This window comes from Rattus norvegicus, chromosome 12 (assembly GCF_021556685.1).
Source record: "Rattus norvegicus strain SHRSP/BbbUtx chromosome 12, alternate assembly SHRSP_T2T, whole genome shotgun sequence".
Lineage (NCBI taxonomy): Eukaryota > Metazoa > Chordata > Mammalia > Rodentia > Muridae > Rattus > Rattus norvegicus.
In genome coordinates, this window is record NC_141545.1 from 19,738,758 (window position 1) to 19,759,919 (window position 21,162).

A 21,162-nucleotide genomic window follows, 5' to 3' on the forward strand; every position below is an offset into this window, starting at 1 on the left:
GATACCCAGTGACAAATCTCTGAGTCCACATCTGCACACCCACAGCACACACATCTGCACGCCCACAGCACACACATCTGCACACCCACAGCATACCCATCTGCATACCCACAGCACACACATCTGCACACCCACAGCACAGACTTCTACACATCCACAGCACACACATCTGCACACTCACAGCACACACATCTGCACACCCACAGCATACATATCTGCACACTCACAGCACACACATCTGCACACCTACAGTATACCCATCTGCACACCCATAGCACACACATCTGCACGCCCACAGCACACATATCTGCACACCCACAGTACACACATCTGCACACCCGCAGCAAACACATCTGCACACCCACAGCAAACACATCTGCACACCTACAGCATAAACATCTGCACATCCACAGCATACACATCTGCACACCCACCCACAGCACACATCTGCACACACATCTGCACAACCACAGCATACCCATCTGCACACCCACAACACACACATCTGCACACCCACAGCACACACATCTGCACACCCACCCACAGCACACATCTGCAAACACATCTGCACACCTACAGCATACCCATCTGCACACCCACAACACACACATCTGCACACCCACACCATACACATCTGCACACCCACAGCACACACTTCTACACACCCACAGCACACACATCTGCACACCCACAGCATATACACATAATCAACACAGCTCCATCTGTCCTTGCTACTGTCTAACCACAAACTAGGACCTGTCTACACAGTGTTCTTCGACAGAGAGCCCCTAGGGAACAGCAATATTGCTCTAACCACTCCCTGCTTTCAGCTGCCCTTTGCTTGCTCAGCCTCACACATTCCAGAAGATTCCACTTGGGTTATGCCTCCATTAGAATTCCATAAACAGTGGTGATTCACCCCCACATGGGGGTAGAGACCACAATAGAACTGTCTGAATAGCAGGCATCACCATCCTGCATTGTGAGGTCCCAAGCTTGTGGGCACAGATGGGAAATGTGGTCCGGAGGTGGGCATGGGAAAGCATTCTCTAATTGCAATTTCAAATCTGTTCCCAAATGTAAACTTCGATTTACAATTCACCCCGTTTTCTCCCTTTCTGTTTCTCGGCATTCCGAACAGAGAACAGGTAAACAAACTTGTTCAGAAGTGATCAGGCACCCTGAGTCATGGCTGGCCCCGGTCACATGTGAAGAGCTGAGCCGAGATGAAAGGGCCCATCTCCTGTTTCTCTTGGCTATTCACAAGCCTTGCTCTGGACCTGTACCGCTAATAAAAAACAAACAGCCTCGCGTTTTGGGGCAAGACAAACACTATTGTGCTTTGAGTTTCAGTGACACATGATAGACTGGGAAGCCTGCTTTCAATTCCTTCCCATAACTTTTAAGAGGAGAAAGAAAACTGGAAAAGCTTAAATGTTATTAATAAGGTGAGTCCTCCAAACTTTCACTTTCCAGGTTTATTCTCCTTACTGAGAGGGTCCCTTTGAAGTTCTTAATAACATTTTATTGTTTCTTTCTCTAGATTTATTTTCCTTGATCTTGAGGAATAATCAAAGTCCAGCTGAAATCACAATAGTGTGCATGCGTGTGCCTGCACTCACACGTGTATATGCATCCACATGCGTGGGTGGAGGCGTGCACGTGTGCACATACATAAGTACACGTGTACCGGCATTCCTCCAGAAAATGGACCAATGAATCCCTTAACTTAAATAACTGAGGTGAGATACTGAGCATTTGCATGTGACCCCCAGTTCAGCTGTTGAAAATCTTACCCTCATTGTGGTAGCATTAAGAGATGGGCCTCCAGACAATAATTAGGGCTTGATGTGCCTATGGGGTGTGTGTGTGTGGATGTAGGGACCTTTTAAGAGATATTGGATTGCTTCTCCCCTTCTCTCATGTGTCTGAGAAGAAAAAAAGAACCATGAGAGGGGCTCTCTTGCTCCTCTCCTGCTCTTGCCTTCCCTTCCTGCCCCCTCTTTCTCCATGTGCTCATGTCCTGCTTCTACCTCTCTCTCTCTCTCTCTCTCTCTCTCTCTCTCTCTCTCTCTCTCTCTCCCTTTTTCTACCCCTACTACCCTCTCAATTCCCCTCACCATGCCTTGAATAAAATCTATTCTATACTATACCTCCTGTGGCTGGTCCCTCAGGCTGAAGGGATGCCTCGGCATGGGCCCTGCAGAGGCACTCCCTTCCCCCACACCTCACCACTCCTCCAAAAAACATATACCCCTTCTCTTTATCTTTTTATAAACACATCAACAAGAAGAACCATGAGAGGGGTGGAGAGAAGCTTGGGAGCTTCATGACAATGAAAGGCAGAACAAGATTCTGCCAGCCCTGGTCAGGGAACCTGCAGTCCCCTATGGGACTATGGGAAATCAATGTCTGTTGTTGGAGTCCCTTAGTCTATATGGCGTTCTGTCATGGCACCCTGAACTAAGACAGATGTGTCAATTCAGAGTTAAGAGTCTGCCCTCTTCAAAGCAAAGGACGGATTCTGAGAGTTTGTCATGAACGTAAGGCAAGTGATTGAAGCCAGCCGACAAGACTGGCAAGAGCCACTCAGAGAGCAACCATCCTGCACTTTATAGGAAAGCAGCTCACTCCTGGTATCGAAGGCTCAGAGACCAATCCTGCGGTCAGTGATGCTTGTGACTGTTATGTATTTTCTTTCATGCATGTGTATGTATGTGCACATATGTTCATATTTACAGGTGCATGCATGTACGTGCTATAGTGGTGGCAGAGATCCACCACAGTGTCTTAGTCAGCTTCTAGCCACCATGTCTCTTAAGGGTGGGTCTCTCACTGGCCTGGAACTGCTTAGCTGGCCTGGTTGGCTGGCCAGCAAGCCACAGAGATCCACCCATCTCTGCTTCCTCACAACTGCAAGCCCTCTCCACAATACCTGAGTTTTACATAGGTTCAGGGGATCAAACTCGGGTTCTTATGTTGGTGGAGGGAAGAGAGTTGCCAGATTAAGCCATATCCCCAGCCCTGTTTTGAGACTCTAACTGGAATACTTCTTGCCCATTCTCAAGGGCCAAGTAGTCCTACGTAGCATCTGTTCTTCATATACCCCGTGCAGCTGTGAGAAACGGGAAAGGCACTGGTCGCAAAGAGCATCATCTGCAGTGCACCGAGGGGACCAGTCTGGAGAGCTTCCCACCTTGGCACAAACTCTCGGCAGCAGGCTGACTGGCAAACACACCTCATGCAAACCGTGATCCTGGCCTCCATTGGCTGCAGCGGAAGTAGCGATTCACAAACCATGCTCAAACCCGAGGTGTCTAAAATCCACCGTGAATAGAGAGCTGACCCCGAGAGCTCCGGGAGCCAAGTCTATCTACATTATCGAAGCTCCCAGGAATTTCTGTCTTCCAACCAAAATGAAAATGGCAGCTGCAGGAAGGACTCTGGAAACCCAGCCCGGCCTCCTGTGAATATTCAATAAATACAGGTAGAAATGATGGATCCACAGGAGGAGGTGACAAACATGGTATTTAGGTTTTGCTTAATTATATTCAATTTCTTCCCCCCCCCTCTCTTTTGTTAATGAGCACTGGAAGGATAGGATGGAAAAAAATGAAAAAGGAAGAACAGTGGGGTTGCTGGTTGCTTCTCAGCAGGCCACAGAAAAGAAAGTGTGGAAATCATCCCCACACTCCTTGGCCACAGCAGCCCTGGCTGAGCTCTGGCCCTGAGCTAATCAGGACAGCTCATTCCACTCCCCAGGAAAGATCGTCTGATTACTGCGCTCAGTACTCAAAGGCCAGCCTGGAGGAAGTGGCTTCTGAGCAGGTGCCAGGTGTGGCAGACAAGGTTCCGCCCACGGCCCTCAGCGGCTGTTGCTCTCCTGTGGACAGTGGCTTCTGGGGTCCTGGCTCAGGGTCTCTGGATCCCTAACACCTGCCTTCCTGGGTCCTTCCTCCGCCCCATGCCTACCTTCCCAGGCATGCTTCTGAGGGGACATTTGCATCCCTCTGCCTGCCCAGCCCACAGCCACTCAAGGTCAGTTCCTTGCTGACTTTCGGTCTTGCCTGCACCATTGTCCCAGGCTCGGCGGCATCTCAGCCCACTGTCAGCTCTGAGATCAGAGAACTGGTTCCATGTGTTTCCTCAGATTAAAGGATACCATACTTTCTCAAGGACAGACCAGAGACAATGCCATGCCAGGCCCATGGGGTCTGCCTGGGCTGTGTATTCAAGTTCTTGGGACATCTCTTTTGGGTGGTCACAGACTATGCTCTGCCTGCCTGGGACAACGTCCCGCCTCCTGACCTGCTTTCTAACCCAGCTCCTACCTACCCTTCAGCTCCCATACCCTTCCAAATACGAATTCTTTCCCGACCCCCTTAGGTTCCCTAAGGGGAACCTATTTCCAGGGTAGCCCATAGTTTTCACCACTAGAGTGATTAGTGGACACACTTGTCTAGAGACCCCACTAAGTAAAAGTTCTTTGAGAGCAATGACTGGACTGTTCACATAACCTGTCTCTGGTTGCATGTCTGTCACACACAGGCATCCATACACAGGCCTCCTGTCTTCCCAGAGTAAATTCGCCAAAGCACACCAATGCAACAACATGCAGGCCACCATTTACACAGTTCCTACAGCATGTGCCAATCCCCGGGGACAGTCACACCTTTATCTCATTTAACCTGTGCACTTGCTTCCTGACACCCCCGCCATCTCCTACTATCTGTCCCTCAAGCTAGACATAGAGAAATCGCTCCAGTCCAACAAGCTGCCCAAGCCATGCCCAGGTCTCCACACCCACCATAAAGACAATCTCCATCCTTTGCCTAAGAAGGTGGGGCTAAAATAGGCTAATCCCAAATAGATGTCCCCTCCACCTCCCCACTACTGCAATCCTTTGAGGGGGAGGTGCTATGATTGCCATTCGTTCAACAGGCCTTACTTTATCCAGATTCTTGAAATACCCACTAAGCTAATTCAGTGTCTGGGAAGGCAATAGGAAAAAGCAGAGAATCCGAATTACCTTAAATCAGTACCTGACTTACCCATCCAATCGTTTACAGAGCTTTGGACACAGTGAACGCCTCCCACTATTAGTGGCACAAGACACCCCTTCCTCGTGGGTCAGAGGAGTTTGTTTAAATTGCATACTTCTTGGACAGCCAGGCATCAGCAGTAGAGCACTGATTGTAGGGATGTAAGAGAAAAGAATGGGTTGAGAGCAGAAGGACCCATGCTTGGGTCTCCAGAGGCACCCAGGAAAAGGAAGAGGCCACGTGGAGAGGCAGCATAGCTATAACCACAATGCTGGTGAAAACTGGAGACAAGAGCATCCCTGGGACTCAGTGGCTGGCCAGCCTAGCCCATCAGTGAGGTGCAGGTTCAACAAAAAACCCTGTCTCACAAAGAGAATGATTGAGGAATATACTTGATATTGTCGTCTGGTACACACACACACACACACACACACACACACACACACACACACACACACTTCACACCACACACACAAAACATATCCATACGCCATACAGACAGACTAACAGGATGAGAAAATTCAGTAGCTATGAGTTTTCTAAGGCTAGCCAAAACACTAAATAGCTTTTCAAACAGCAGATTTCAGTCGACAGTAAGAAAACCCTCATGACTCATGCTAATACTTCTTTTCCCAGTTATAAGTTTGATACCCTTTGATAATCAAGCATTTGTATTCTTAGGGGCTATAGATATGGCCTAAGCAGTCAAAGCACTTGCTTCTTTTCCAGAAACCCTGGGTTTGGCTCCTAGCACCAATATGGCTCACTACCATCTATAACACCGGTTCCAGGGGGCCTAGCATACTCTTCTGACTCTAGGGCACTGGACAAGCATGCGGGGTGCACACATGCATACATAGGTGCAGGAAAACTCATACGCGCAAAATAAGAAAACATTTAAAGAAGAATACTGCCTTCGATGGGTGCCTCGCAGTTCCCAGTTTATTATTTAAGACAATATTTAGACCAGCCAACATTGGTAGAAATGGAGCTATGAACTCTTAAATGAAACAAGAGGCAAAGGACAAGTAAGGAGGCTCCACAGATCAAGGCACTTGGTGACCTGAGTTCAACCCTGGGAGCCATGGTGGAAGGAGAGAACCGATTCCATCCAGCAAGCTGTACTCTGACAACCATACAGCACCCACTCCTTAGTGCACAGACAGACAGACAGACAGACAGACAGACACACACACACACACACACACACACACACACACACACATGCACGCACCAACATTTGTAAAAACCTAAAATCCTAAAGTTTCCTCCCTCAACCACAAAGCCAATGCGCCACACACAACACTGTCAAAGCTAACATTCTACACTGTGGATATAAAATATTCACAATATACACATCCATATCCTTGTACTATGGTATCGCATTTGAGTAGATCGTCAACTTTGATAAGCCAACTGCAAATTAAGCACCGGGGAAACAAATCTAGACCTTTGACGACAAAAATTCAAATCGGAAGATCTTAATTTTCTCAGGTCAATATGGTTGAGGAAAACAGAAAATATGAATACCCGGTGTATTCATGAAACAAGTGTGAGTATGGTATCTACAATAACTTAGCACATATCCTGACAGAAAATCCCTGCCACAGACAGAAAACACATAAATCACCCCAGATTAAAGACGCACATGTGGAAAGTAAGCAAACGACAATGACTGTAATGAATTCTGAGCACTTACATATCGACAGAAATCACTGAGCAAAATAAAGAACATTAATTTGTGTTAAAAGGAAGTACTTTGTGGAGCAACGCTTGAAGTGCCTTCAGGGAGCCATCAGCGCAGCAAACTGCACAGGCTCTCCATGCTTCACTCTGTGATGCTGTGGGACATGGTTGGGCCACTGCCATCTGTGACTGTGACACAAGTTAATGATCACATTGTTATAGATTAACCTATCGTTCGAAAACAAGAAGTGTCCACAGACAAGACAGAAATAGACGTGTTCGGGGGAAAGCGATAGACTCCTTGGGAAATCTTGTCATCTGCCAAGAGGTGGAGAGTGACTGGGAAAAACTGGAACCATCCATTATGTGATGCCTAAAAGTTGAGGGAGGTCGCCTCCCCAGGAGCCAAGCAGCCAGGGATGCTGGTGGGAAGCAGAGGTTTCTCATGCCATCCTCTCAAATGAGGGGGCTGCTGCTCCTGACAGGACTGTAAGGAAGAAATGTAATAAAAGAATGGTCCCAAGGAGAGAGGGAGGGGACGGGAGGGGAAGGGAGTAAGACAGGGACTCCTGGAGGCAGGGTTGAGCTTGTGTTAAGTCATGTAGACACAGCAATCCCACATGCTTGCCACCAGGAATAGCCTCTAGCAAGTCTAAGGCCAAAGTCTTTTTCCAAAGCTAACTGATTTTACTAGATGGCAATGGAATCTTTTCCTTCAGTGAATGCAAAACAAAAGACAAGTCAGAGCCCAGGGTACTACTCAGTTCATGATGGCAGAGGACAGACTGCTGGTGCTGCCTCCCTAGTCTTATCAGAAAGGATACCAGATAGGGAACCGTGAACGTGGTGGCAGCCTAACCATCAGGCACAGCAAACCATGCAATGTAACTACGCAAACTTGTAGCCCATTAGACACTCATCTGTATAGGCAAAAGATACCCTCAACAGCCTTATCAGGGCTACGTTGAGGGGTCTGTGGGCAATTCACGAGTCATGAAGTCACTGAACCCTCTTTCACACTCTTCTCTAGAAAATACCTTCTTGGCCCAAAAACAGTTATGTTTCCCAGAAGTGGCTTCACCTGATGACCCAATACTTGCCATATGTGACTTGGGTCCTTTTCCCTGTCAGCTGCTTGGTAGTCAACCATTAGAAACACCCATCTTGGAGAATGGACTAGGCTCTGGGCATTTCTCCACCAGCTAGCTACATGCTGCTTCTAATTTTAACACTTTGTCTTCCCCCCATTCTCATACTTCTCACCTGCTTGCTTTTATATCCCAACTTTCCCACTAAATCTAAGTGCATTTTAAAACCGAGCAAGTTATAAATTTTAAGCGAGTATATGTCTAAAATATAGACTCATTAATTTTTCAGATAAGACTATTAAGGCCCAGAGAACCACCGATGGTAATATGGTGCTAGAAGAAACATATGCCACAGTAAATATCCAGTAATATCATAAAGTCAAAATAAATGTTTATTTGTACGGTGGAAAAAGACACTAAATCAACTGGATTATAATTCCTTTGGGGCTGTATTTTCTATTTATTAACAACATAAAATAGAAATATGCACAAATGCAGAAGCAGACCTTGCTGGAATTTTTAGAGTGTTAGACGGGATCTAGTGACCAACATTATGAAGACACCAGTATGGGGGAAATTCTCGTTATTAGCTAGCCAAGAGCCCGTTATTAGTGACACAAAGGCCTTTGAGTAGCAGAAATACTTATGAAATAGGACTATGGATGGCAAGTGAGAGGAGGGGCTTAAATGGTAAACATTTTAGGAATCAAAAACCTATAGGGTCAGAAGACTACAGTCCCAGGAAAAGTTCTCTCTCTCTCTCTCTCTCTCTCTCTCTCTCTCTCTCTCTTTCTCTCTGTGCTATATTGCACAGAAGAATCATGACCATCACTGTGCAGTGGCTGATGGGAGTAGAACAATATTTCTCTCTGGAAGGCTGCTAGGGAATGAACCAGGGTGAGTTGTCTAGGGTAACTGACTACCAAAGATTAACACTGGGTGAACTGATCCATGTATTGTTGTGGCATTAGTTCAAATGGCAACACTCTTAAGGAACCATGCTGAGAGACCCACGAAGGAGCTGATGCCACGAGCAAATGGGCAGTCATGCAAACACTTCCCCTCGGATAGGACCCAAACATGAAGAAAAGGAGATTCCCAGAAGTCTGCCATCACCACGAGTAGAAAGATACAAGGGAAGAGTGCGAGCCTGCACCAGTGACAAAGGGCTGAGCACAGAGGGTCGCCCTTGAAGCCAACTTTGCCCTCATCTGAGGCATTCACTGCCATGGCCAATGCATTTTAATTACCACCATTTTTTGTTTGTTTAGTATCACCAGAACAAGAACTCTGTCTACTCCGCCTAAATGCCAAGACCTATTCAGATGACATTCAAATTAAGGTGCCCGAGACATGCATGCGCTTTTAACTCAATAAACAACAGTTTGGTATTGTCCTCATCCTGCTACTCTGCCTGGCAGTTTTGTCTTGTGGACTCCCATCATGCTTCACTCAACTACGTGCGGATGTTACATTCTCCCCAACGCCCTCCGAGAATGGCACACGCGCACCGTGCCCCTACATATTATTTTGCTAGCGTCAGGTATTAGTCCACATGTATCGCTAATTTGATTATGGAAATGCCCTTGGGACACATGACTAGAAGGATGAGAGTTGGGCCAATGTTTGTGCCATTTGATGGTCTAGACTGGTCTCCAGTACACCCGGAGCCCATTTCCCATCACTCCTGCATGAAATTCCTGCATTTACAGACTACCAGAGGGCTACCAGCCAGTTTTCAGCGTTCTGTTACTAGTTTAGGAATGGCTATTACCTGCTGCAGCTCCTTCTCCGGTTGGTGAATTTGATGGTTTGTCCTCTGCTGCGTGACCTGTGTGTTTCCTCTTGTGAATGACAAGCTCAGACCTGTCTCATTTTTCCCTCGTGTGCTACAATCTCATGGTTTTTTTTTTTTTGTTGCCTCGTGATATTTTATCTATCTTTTTCAAGATTTATTTTATGGGTGTGAGGGTTTCGTTTGCATGTACGTGGGCACTGCATCCATGCCCGGTGCCTTTGGCGGTCAGAAGAAGATGCCGGATCCCCTGAAACTTATGCATAGTTGTGAACTATGCATGGCGCTAGGAACTGAGCCTGGGTCCTCTGAAAGAGCAGCAAATGCTCTTCATCTCTGAGCCTCTCTTAATCCCGTCTCAGGGAGTTTTGAACACAGATTGGTCAGCCATCTCCCATGTGGTTGGTCACCTGCTCATCTGTTACAGAAGCATTCTGTGTGTAGACATCTACATCTTTGATTTTAATAGCAAATCAATGTTCCCCCATGATTTCCACAAGTTTATTGAGTTCTGGGAGTTCTTGGAGACTAAGCCACCAACTAGAGAGCCCATGGGCTGTTCTGAGGCCCCAACACATGAGTAGCAGAGCACTGACTTTTCGGGCCTCAGTGGGAGCGGATAGGGCCTAGTCCTGCAGAGACTTGATGTCCCTGAAAAGGGGATGCCCTGGGGAGAGCACCTCTCAAAGGCAAAGGGTAGGAGGAGTGGGTGAAGAACTTATGGGAGGAGGCAGCAATATTTGGAATATAAACAAATAATTGAAAAGTAAAATATCCAAAAAGAATATAAGTGTGAAATTTAAAGATTGATTTAGAAGGAAACCATGCATGCCTTCACAATACTATTCCCAGGAGAATAACTTACTAAACCTTCATCTTGGATCAGATTTTTAGTTTTCTAAGATTTATGTATTGTGGTTAATGAATACAATAGAGTCTTCAATGTCACCGAGTGACATTTTATGTCTTATTATTTTTTAAAAAATTTAGAAATAACATTCTTCTTATAATTTTAATTTTATGTTCTGTTTGTGTGTGCCCTTTGTGTGGGTACCCATTGTGGACAGAAGAGGGTATCAGATCCCGTAGAGCTATGACAAGCTCTATGACAAACCCTCTTACCTCCTGAGCCTTCTCTCTAACCCCGCCTCCCTCCGACCCCAGTTTCAACTTATGTTTGCTTTTTGGTGGAACTGAGGCTTGAACCTGATAGGCAATTGCTGCACCAGTAAGTAACATCCTCAGCCCTGACACTGATCCTTGTGGACTGAGAATGAAGCAAACGCCATCACACTCGTCAGCTCTGGTAATCAGTTATCCAACTGCACTGGTTATGATGATGACCACATTATCCATAAACAATCATAGCTATCATTGCCTTTTAATACGTAGACCTGTTGCTTCTGTCTTTCCTGGGCAACATTGGCCACATAAGTAGATGTTACAGAAAAAAACGCAGTAGACACTGTAGGTGAATCCCTCAGGCTCCATTTATCCCTACTTCCATTGGACTATTTCTAAATAGGAAGAACTACATTTCCCAGGTTTCTTTGTAGCTAAGGTTCCAGGTACAGGTCATGACCTACCAAATGATAGGTCCTAACGTGTTTATCCTCTCCAGGGAGCTGGAAGATGGAATTAGAGTGAAGGCCGTTTCTCTTCCCCACAGGATAGTGGAAAGAAAGCCTAGAGACACACTGGTGTTCGTGTGGCTGGAACTCAGACCCCAGCATCTGGTGATTCTACTTGTGTGTGGAGTGGAGGGGCATCTGGCAATGAAGGTAACAGTAGTAGCAATGCCCTGTGCTCTAGACTATACTAACTATAGGGTGTGACTTAACACTCATCTTTTACCCCAAACCTGCTTCTCAAATCTTCCCATCTTTAGATAGCTGAGCCACAATGTTAGATCCTTACACTGTAAAATCTAAATTCACTGTCCACCAGAGTAACTGGTACAGTATACTACTGGCCACCGATATTAGAAGGAATGGGTACCTAAAATTTCTCCATCAAGTTTGATTTTTGATAACTTCTCGGCATGTGACCCCTAAGGAACTTCGCTGTTCTAATTTGTCAGGTATGCAGTTCCTCAGAATCCCAAAATTTTGCTTTTAAAGGACTGCTTGAGATAGCCAGGTTTCTGTCACCTTTAATGTACAGTATTTCAGTAGCAGACTTTCTGATTAAGATTTCAGTAGCCTTACTGAACAAGCAGGACGCTTTCCTATTTTCTATATGGAATAGCTGGCAACCGATAAGAATTGATTCTTTCCTAAGAGTTTAGTAGATGTTCCTACAAAGATTGCCTCTGGGGTCTCTGATTATCCCTAATCTCTTTTGGTCCCGTCTCCATTTCTGTTCAATGTGTAGATCTATTCATGTTATTTCTTCTTCTAAGCGTCCCGGCATTGTCTATTTTTAGTGAATATTCATTTCATGTCACTTCCTCCCACACTGGTCAGCATAGTCTGTCCCAGGAGTCCTTAATCAATTAGAACGCTCTTGGTCTAAAACAGTGGTTCCCAACCCGAGAGTCATGAGCCTGAACAAATGTCCACAGAGACCACTGGAAACACAGATACTTACATTACTATTCATAATGGTATAAAAATACTGTTTATGTATAGCAAGGTATATATGTACAGTTTATGTACGGTAAAAAATACTGTAGCAACAAAAATAATGTTGTGGTCGGGGGGGTCACCACAACACGAGGAACTGTGTTGCAGCATTAGGAACGTGGGGAACCATTTGTGTAGAACACTTTCCTCTGAGTTGCACTCTATTTTATTTTAGCCTATCTTCTTTTTCTCTCTAGTAAACTGTGTTCAGCTTTCAGAGAGCAAGGCCTAGCTCACACCACCCATATTGCTTAATGTTAACATTTTCCTGCCACCATTGCTTCTACACCAACCTTTATTTATTTATTTCCTAGTTTTTTCTTTTAGGTGAGGAGCCTCCCTTGTTCTTCCTGTGAACATCTTGTTTCATATTTTAAATGTGTGCTTATGGCACATGTACACAGAACATAATCCCCCCCCCCCCCCCCCGTTAAGCACTGATTGAATCACACCCCTAGTTCTGACATATATTTTCATTTGATTTCATTCTGAAAATACTGTAATTTCATTTTTATCTCTCTTTCTCTCTCTCTTTTTTTTTACCCAAGGGGTTATTGAGCGTTACTTAATGTGGAACGATGAGAGTTGTGGGACTGTCACTTGGTTAGTAATTTTCGTGTTGTACTGTATCGAAGGAATCTTCCCGTAGATAGCATTTTCATCTCTGGGAAATTACTGGGCCTCCCTCTCTGACATGAATATGATTTTGATTCTTATCCCCTATGAGCCCCACACATAAATATTTTGTTTGTTAAATATGCGGTTTTTGAAGACTTGGAGAAGCTCAAGCTCATTAGCCATGCTGCCCGCCTTCCCCCACCTCTCAGATGTGAGCTGCAGGATCTACGGCTTCAGAGCAGAGAGAGTTAGGACATCCTCAGAGGAAGGTGACCGCATGCATGAAGTTCTGTACTTGTTGCTGCTGTATTTTCAGGCTATTTTATAGACAGTTCCTTTCTACTTTCTTTTGTTTTAAGACAAGGTTTTCCAATATAACTTGGGCCATGGCAGAGTCTATTACTCTCCTGCCTTAGCCTTCAGAGTCCTGGGACTACAGGTGTGTACGGACTGATACCCATGTATCATGGGGACTCCATGTGACCCTATTGGTCACATCCTCTTGCCTTGGTGTTCCTGTATGAATATCTAATACCTCGTTTTGTCCATTATTATGTATTGAAATCTCTACTGCTTATTGGTTAATTAATTAATTAATTAATTGAGAAAAGGTACTGCTATGTTGTCACAGCTGTCCTGGAACACACTGTAGACCAGGCTAGCCTCAAACACACAGAGCCCCACCTGCTTCTGTGTCCTGGGTGCTGAGGTTAAGCATACGCACCGTGTAACTCGACCTTTCATTTTCAACGTTTTTCTTAACGGCCTACATCTTTTCCATATTGTCTGAGATTAACTCCTACCACTGCAACATTAGGAGTTTACGTCTTCCTTTTCTGGGTTTCCCATTCATTTCCTTTCCATTTTCTCCCTTGTTTCCACTTACAATGCCTGCGTCAGGTTTCTTCTGTGGATTTAGAATGGACACTTCCAGTTTACTTGAAATCCTTACGTTATCTTTATTTCCCCTCCTCTCAAGTCCCAATGACTTCCCTTCCAAGGAATGACGCTGAACAGTCTAGTTTGGTTCTGGGGTCTCTTGCATGTGTTCTGTCTTTCCCTTGGTCCTAGACATCATTTGCATCAGCACCTCCTCTCCCGTAGCTCACTGCTCATCCCTGCTATACTGGAGTGTTCTCTCCCAACGTGTTCCCACAGAACCGCCATTGTCGTCCTCACCGTCATTGTTTAATGTCGCCGAGGATACCTTAAACTCCTCTACCACCCAGTTGCTGGGTTATGGGGATGCATCAGCACTGCTTGTTAAACTGGTCCTGGGGACGGGACCCAAGTCTTCATGCACACTGGGCAAGCTCTCTCTATCGACTGAGCCACACCCCCATCCCTCTACATAGTCTTCACGAGAAGAGCTTTATAAGGCTGGTACTCCTGAGGAGACTGGCTGCTGGTGTACCCAGCTTGAATGACGGTTCATGGATGATTCAAGCCTTTAGAGGACAAAGGCGGGGCTAGCTGTGAAATGTTTATTCCTGCTGAGCCACAGACTGAAGAGTGGCCACAGTGAGAACTCTCACACCCGTGCACACCTCATCGCAACTTTTCAAACCTGCCCTCAGAAAGTTTTCCCGGAGACTCTCAGGTTGCCCCTGGCTGCAGGCGTCCTCTTCTCTGCCCACCGAATCTCCTACTGGCCCAGGGTCTCCAGAGGTGTTCCCTTAGCTGCTGCCTTCCACATCTACTGTCTAGCTTTTACACTTGCACCAAAGCTAATGTGGGTTATAGCTAGTCACCCTCTCAGCTGGGACCAAACTTTGAACCTGTTTTCAGATTTAGAGATGATATGCCCAAGCATTTCCTATGGTGAGCGGGATGAGGAGGGGCTGCATTCTTAAAGGTAGGAGGTCAAAGTGGGTGAGCAGATTATTTTTGGCAACTACGAAGTGCATTCTGATTGGCTGGCGACGGAGTCTAATCCCACTCGGAGTAAGCCTTAACAAAGGTGCTTCACAGATTCCCAAACAGCTCAGCACATCTTACAGGCGAATGCTGGCTCCGAGAGGCAGGCACCCAGTAGACACAAGGTGTTCCGTTCTGTCCCAGCGGGAAACACAGGTACGAAACTTCAGGCTGGCTCAGGACAGGCCTGAGATGTTCACTGTGGATAAACTCACTACCGTGTGTGTGTGTGTGTGTTAATCTAGTCTACTTTATTTTAATGAGAAAATGAAGGAAGTGTGAATTTTAAAAAGAACACATTGAAAGGAATATAAAATATTCATAACTTACAACCCTATAAATAATCCATAACCAGAGAGACTTGCTCGGCTCGCTTGTTGAGGACACCATGTTGTGGAGAGGAAACACAGACCTTTAGTAGTGTGGCATCTGACAGCACCACCTCCTGAAGCTTCAGGGAGCAAATGGGAGAGCCAAGTAAAACCCACACAGGGAGGACGGAAGCCAAGTCACTGAAGCCAATGTGGGGACCCAGGCTCCCTTCAGAAATGATTCTAATGTATTATAGCAAGTGCCACTTAGAAAACTAAGTAGCCAACACCCTGGTTCCGGTTAACTGCCATAAAATTAGTCCTGCAACATTGCCACCCTTGGCCATGCTCACCATGGTAACAGGCTAACACAGTCTGCACCACGGAGGAGTAGAGATAGAAAGAACCTGTCTCTACAAGGCTCCTTCCTGTGTTACATGGCAGACATTCAGGGGAGTGGGATTTCTGACAGAGTTGGTGGACAATACTAAAGCCTAGAAGATGAAGTGAGGGCAGGGGGAGCCAAGGAGAGTATGGTGCACAAGAAAGAGATGAACTGGTAGAAAACAGCAGAGATGGGGATAGAGATCAAAGACTCTGGAAGCGTATTCTGTGTGTTAGGAACCCTCTCACCATACTTATGGACGCAGCAATGGCTGGGGATGGGGAGCCAGGCTCGATATGTAAATCATGGCGGGTGTGCGTGAAGCAAAGCAAACTAGGAAAGGAGGCCGAACTGGGCCAGGGGCTGGTGAGGGTGAATGGGAAGACCTCGAGGAAAATGTGAGTTGGAATGAAAGTCCATGGGGGAAACCCTGAGAGCCAGCCACTCTCTAAGGGAAGAAAACACTATTCTGAAAGTGGGAAGAAAGTCAGTCACCCATGAAGCACAGCAGCTCAGGGAGGTAGGACCAGCTGCAAGGACGCCATACAGGGTAGAGAAGGAGAGCGGTGTGTGGCATGGGCAGAGGGCTCGGGCAGAGACGGAAGATGCGTGCTTCCAGGGACCAGGCCTGATACAAGACCACCATTTTAAAGGCTGACACATACAACCAGCCAAGCTGTGGAAGCAGTGGGTAAAAAGTGACAGAATACAGGACGCCCCTCCTGACAGTTGAGAGTTTTTCCAAATACACTGGGTGTGAAGTATATAGTAAGAAAAAACAGGCCAAGGAAGACTCAGGAACCACACTCCCCATACACAGCCCAGGTAAACAGCAAGGGCGGGGGTTGTTTTTAAAAGAAAACGATTTTAAGGTATATTCAAGTATGTTGCTAGGTGGTAAGGCACATGCTCAGAGGATGCTGGCCCTGATCCAATCTCCATGAATGGAAGAGAAAAAGATAAGAGAGGGAAAGGAAGGGGAAGAAGAAGAAGAAGAAGAAGAAGGAAAGGTGAAGAAGAGGGAGGGAAGGAGAGAGGAGGGACAGAGAAGAGAAGTGTCGGGGAGAGTGTGCACTTGGATGTCAGCCACATACAGACAGTGCTTCCACAGAAAGTAATTAGTTGGACACTTGTGTTTCTCAGAAGCAAAACAAGGCCCCCCAGGGATCTGCTAGCTGGAGGCCTTCCGCACATTCTGAAGAAGCATATTATGTTATGATGAATACCATTTAAAACAATTTTCGTGATAAAACAAACATGCCTAATACGAAGGCGAAGTCAGTCCCTGAATGAGGTTTTGAAGATAAAACAGCAGACTTCAAAGCCAGGCAGTGGCAGGCTACTGTGCAAGTCGCCTCTAGTCTCCTGGGGCTGTCCATTTCTCTCTTCTGCCGATAACAGTCGTCCCAGGTCTTCCAAGTTCTGAGAGCTCAGGACTTTTAAAGTTCCTTCCACATCAATCACCTGCAGACATTTATTGAGCGTAGAACGGTGTGCCCAGAGCTGGGGAGAGAGGGGTTAACAAAACATAACCCCGGGCCCCTGTGAAATCTCCCACTGCTCAGTGGATGCGAAGTTCACTTGCTCTTGGTTTTGTTTGGGTGTTTATTTCAAAAGAAGAAGAAAAGCAGCGTCGCCTTCATTTGTACTGCGAAGTTCAAATGTTTATGAGGAGAAACTCGTTAGGAATTCTACGCAGGCAGGAGCTAGCTGAGCAGACAGACACGGAGGAGCTTCAGCCAGGTAAAGCAAGTGCAGGACTCTGAAGGATAAGACGGGAAGGAATGGGGACGAATGAGTCTGTGTGGGCCTGGAGCTGAACTTCTCAGTGTCCTGCCACTAAATCGAAACTTAAAAGGAAGAGGAAAAGGCATGAGAATTCTTGGACCATAAAGATCTTTTTTTCCTAGAGATGGAAATAAGCCCGCTTCCCTGTGGATCTTCACAGACAATCATGATGGCTTACAGAGTAGACAACACTCACAGCTACTATTTCAGAGACTGTGGCTTTGTTCACACAGAAGCTTCCTAGGGTGGTGAGCTATGAAGCCAGACAGCATTTCGGCAAGCTACTCAATTCTAAAATCCTTGTGAGAGTTGCTTGTCTATGCTGGGGTTGTGTTTCAGGTGTACGTATTGCTTTTACGATAATAAAAATATTTGTCATAGTTAGGCTCACCATCTGAGTTACAAACGGCCCCAAGAAAAAATGCTCTCAACAGGGGCACGCTTGCTTTCGATTTCCCTTCTGCTTCCCCACTTTAAGTTGTAAAGAATGTTTTCCGTAAACAACTGGAAAAAAAATTTTAAAACATTCAGCCTCTATCTCCGAATGACCACTGTCAAAAAAGCTTCTGTCAGACTTAGTGGATGTGACCTTGAGTAGGATAGGGAAAAAAAATGAATGACTTTGGAGTGGAGTACGTTTTTTATTTAGGAAGATACATATTTACAGCATGCAAAAGTTACTGTTTATTTAAATGTTTTTTCTCAAGTATTGTTTCCCCGGGGGTACCTTTTTGTTGGCTTGGTTGCTTGAGGCAATAACACTTTGTAGCCAAGGCCAGCTTTGAACTCACAAAGTAGGCAAGACTGGTCTCAAACTCCCAGCAACTTCCTGTTTCAAGTACCTTCTGGGTGCTGGGATTACAGGCAGGAGCCAGAAGGCCCAGCTTGAATAATTGTTGATAATATCTAGTAGAGTGAATTGTCATATCATAATTGAAATCGAAAGCTATCACAAGTATCACCTTACACATCTTCATAACTGTGGGGATGACTACAGGCAGCCCAGAACAGTTGCTGGCCAGGCAGGACCCAGAAATGCCCCAATCTTTTCCCTCCTCCGTCCTTGCTCCACCCAGTAACACCATCTGGGTCCTCCAGGCTGGTTTAGGTCCAGTTACTACCCTTTGCCCATGGCCTGGAGTAGAGGAGGCTACTTCTACGTCAACTTGACACAAGGTAACTAGAGTTATCTGAAAGCAGGGGCACCTCAATTAAGAAAATGCCTCTATGGCACATTTATTTTAAACTAGCGTTTGATAAATTAGGGTTTGATAGGAGAGGGCCTGGCCCACGGTGGGTGGTGCCATCCTGCCCTACTTTTGATTATGAACTGTTCCATGGAACAGTAAGGGAAATAAACCCTTTCCTCCTCCAGTTGCCTTTGCTCATGGTGTTTCACCCCAGAAATAGCAAGATCTATTTATATATTTTATGTATGTGAGTGCTCTATCTGCATGCCAGAAGAGGGCATCAGACCTCATTACAGATGGTTGTACACCATCATGTGGGTGCTGGGATTTGAACTCAGGACCTCCGGAAGAGCGGTCAGTGCTCCTAACCACTGAGCCATCTCTCCAGCCCTTCCCCTTCCTTCTCACTAAGACACATAGCAAAAGTCAAAACTGGGGAAGAATACAATATGAGGTAGAGAATAAAGAGAGCAATGGTGAGCAGCAGAGATCTCTTGTCCGTCTTTAAAAAAATCCCTTCTATCCAACAGCCAGCTTCAACATCCTCGCATTTTGCCCAAGCAAGTCCTGTGGTTCCATGAAAAGAGCAGGCATGTGAAATTCCCATTTCTATAAAGTGTACAGTGTCTGCTGCTACAGTCATATTACCCAGGTCAGTACAGTCCTATCTAACAGGATATGCCTAGTTTATGAGACTTCGATGGCTTCACTTATACTCAATGGAACTATTAAACCATGTGAGAGAAGCAAAACCTTTCTCCTTGAACGTGGGGGAAAAAAAAAACTCAAACCTTTAATACTAATCTCTGGCAACAAAGAAGTAGAAAAATATATTTATGTATTTCTCTTTGTTCATATACTTTTGCAACTTCAATGTAAGAAGGAAGGGGGGGGGGCAGAGACAGAGACATTGACGGAGCATTGGTCCAAGAGCTCAACCCTACTTAGATACTCAATCCAGAAACATACAAATCCATCATTAAAAAGCTGGCATAGAATTTGCATTTGTAATTAGTGCACATGCGCCTTTTTGCCTTAAATCATGTCTTATTAACTGTGATACCAGTACAATATAAATTTCATGTAAACAGTTGTTAAACTACAAAGGTTAGAAAAAAAAAATGAGGAGACAAAAGAAGCCGGCTTATGCTCAAATACAGATGTCTTTCCCTTGTATGTTTGCAGCCCAGTTGGTTGAATGCAGGGAGGAATAATCTGACAACAGAGAGGGCTGACTGCTCGCGTAGAAATGCACATTTCGATTCATATGCAGGGTGGTTATATATAATCGCACAAAACCACTAGCAATGCAATCCTCAGAACAGCATGGAGGCTCAAATGCCTGAATAAGAACGCAGGCTCAGGCCTGAAGCAACACCTTGGAAGCTTCCCTTTGTAATTGAAAATTTTATTTCAATAATTGTATATTCACATAGCTTTAAGGATAAAAGGAGACCTGGAGTATCCTTCATCCAGTTACCCCCAGCAGCAGAATTCTGAATAACTATACTATGTTGGTAACCAGGATCTGACAGAGGCACAATCCATTTTTTTTAAAAGCTCAGATTCCCCAGCATGGCTTGTACTCCCCGTGTATTTAATTTTAACAAATTGATTTTATTACTTCTTATTCAGCAGATTTATGAGTGTGAAATTCTTCCATATTATTCTTTCGATGGCTTCGGGGTCTGTAGTATTGTCTCATTACATTCCTGACATTAGCAGAGTATGTCTTCCTTTTTTTTTTTTTTTTTCCCCGCCTTCTCAATTTTGCTAGAGGTTTGTCAACTGATTATATTTTCAAAAGAACTGGATTTCTGCTTCACTAATTTTTCTCTATAGCCATGACTTCTTCTTTTCATTCTTTCTAAATTTGCCATGGGCTTATTTTACTTCTCCACCTCAACACTGTAGTTTTTTTTTTTCTTTTTAAAAAAGGGTAGAGGGACAGTGCTGAGAATGGAAGCCTGCATATGACTCTAGAGCTCTACTGTTAAGTTATATTCTACAGCTCCCTTCTTCCATAATTTCCTTAATAACTTATTTATTTATTTATTTAATTTATTTATTTATTTATTTATTTATTTGGAGACTTATCCTGGGCGGTCTTGAACTCTGGATTCTCCTTCTCCCACCTTGGGAGTGTTAGCAATGCAAGCATGTGCACAGCTTAAGCAATGCTGGGCGTGGTGTATCTGGCTTCCTACATAGCAGGAAGGACTCTACCAGCTAAGCTATATCCCCAGGCCTCTCATAATTTTAGAGTCACATGGACTGTTATGGGAACTACTCTTCCTTTTAAACACGAGAACTTGGTGCTACAAAATGCACCCTCAAAACTGATTTGTTTGCGCCCCACTTCTTTTGATGGATATGCTTTTGTTTACACCCCCCATCTGTGCGTTTCTGTTGCCCATAAGTACATCTCCACGGCCCCTGCGTGATTTAAGAGCATGTAGTTTCATGAAGAGATCCTCCCACCGTCTTTCCGCTACGGATTCCCAGTCTGACTCTGTTGTGGTTCTAAGTCCATTGTGGTCAGAGATCCTACTGCATGAATATAACTGCCCTAACTGTCTAGAGCCTGATGCCTGCTCCACCTTAGCGAGCATTCTATGGGTTCTTGTAAAGGCGGACTATTCTGATTTAGTCAGAATGGTACGGAAATATCAGTTAAGCTTTATTGGTTAGGTCCTTCCTCTTTGATCCAGGGCAGGA

At 45.3% G+C, this 21,162-nt stretch overlaps 1 protein-coding gene and 1 long non-coding RNA gene across 2 annotated transcripts in view; one reads left to right on the top strand and one right to left on the bottom strand.

Annotated features, from left to right (window-relative positions):
• The window catches only part of Sdk1 (sidekick cell adhesion molecule 1), a 983,759-nt gene that overhangs the window by 679,761 nt on the left and 282,836 nt on the right, over nucleotides 1–21,162 (bottom strand).
• On the top strand, nucleotides 1,224–4,494 carry LOC148002210 (uncharacterized). Its single transcript, XR_015634225.1, has 3 exons — nucleotides 1,224–1,448; nucleotides 1,544–1,742; nucleotides 3,116–4,494. It is a non-coding gene; the product is annotated as an uncharacterized LOC148002210 (long non-coding RNA).